Source organism: Arachis ipaensis, chromosome B05 (genome assembly GCF_000816755.2).
Source record: "Arachis ipaensis cultivar K30076 chromosome B05, Araip1.1, whole genome shotgun sequence".
Classification (NCBI taxonomy): Eukaryota; Viridiplantae; Streptophyta; class Magnoliopsida; order Fabales; family Fabaceae; genus Arachis; species Arachis ipaensis.
Genome location: NC_029789.2, coordinates 15,854,193 through 15,855,590, shown reverse-complemented (window position 1 = coordinate 15,855,590; position 1,398 = coordinate 15,854,193).

Below are 1,398 nucleotides of genomic sequence, written 5' to 3'. Positions count from 1 at the left end.
TATATCCTGGTCTTGGTGACTCGTGGTTTTTACTTCTCTCATTGAGGAGGTTTTCCACGTTAAAAATCTTGGTGTGTTAGCTTATTTATAATTTCTGGTTTATGTGATTTTTCCGCTGCTATTAGGTATTATTGTGTTGGTGTTAATACTTGTTGTGAGTAGATATTGTTGCTCCTCTAATTCTTGCAAGTAGGGAATGGTGTGTTTTATTCCTATCAAATTCTTCATCATTCTTCACTCTATACTAACACGAGCACTTATACTTCAAATCTTTCTCAAGTATTTTTAATTCATTTCATTCCAATATGATTGCCAATCAAACATTACATTTGATAGATAGGGGTAGATATTTCTTTTGTTTTCTTTTCTAAAGTCTAAAAGGCATGATCCACTTGACTTCATGTGCTTAATTTTTTGTCAATCCATCAATAAACTGCTTAACCGAAATTTGTTTCGTTGATAAATAATACTGTGTTGTTTCTAAGTAGTTAAAATTAACCAAAATTTTCATATCATTTTATTTATCTAACTTAAAGAGATTTTTACCTTTAAAACTGGGTCTTTAAAAACAAAATGACAAAATGTTAATTGAAAAAGCTCGATTAACTAAAAGAATATATTAAACATGCTAGTTTGTAGGCTAAATAGGTAATTCGTTTAATTTTTTTTTATCATTTTGCATTTCAGAAGTTAATTTAGTCCAATTTCAATCTAAAATTCGATCTAACTCAACTAACACATATTTAACACTAGCACAAAAGAAAAATACCCTTAATAATTAGCCCAGTACTCATTTATTATATTCTATTATATCTTATTAATTTTACACTCAAAATGTGTCATATATTATTTTTCTCTCTATCTCTCTCATTATTTCATCTACTCTATTTCTCTTATATATCATTATCAATGATTAATCACAAATTTGACAATTAAGATATATAACATAACATTCTCTAATTACAATTAAAATTAAAATTGAAATTAAAATATAGTTATGTTATTATATTACTAATTTAACAACCAAAATATATCATAAGACATTCTCTCATTAAAATTGAAATGAAATATTTTTTTCCAAAATTAATAAACTTCTTTTCTCTATATTCTTATTTATCTTTCTCCCTTCTCATCTTTCTGTCCTTTTCACTTTATATATAACTTATAATTTATATTTTATATTACTAATTTGACAAATCAAAATGTGTTACGAAATATTCTTTCATTATAATTAAAATAAAATATTTGTTTTTCAAAATTAACAAACTCCCTCTCTCTTTTTTTCTTTTTTTAAATAGTTTTCTCTCTTTTTTTCTCCCATTCTCTATATCTCTTACCTTTCTATTTCTAAAGAAAAATTAATAAAATAAAGTAATTTAAATAAATTTATAAAATTAT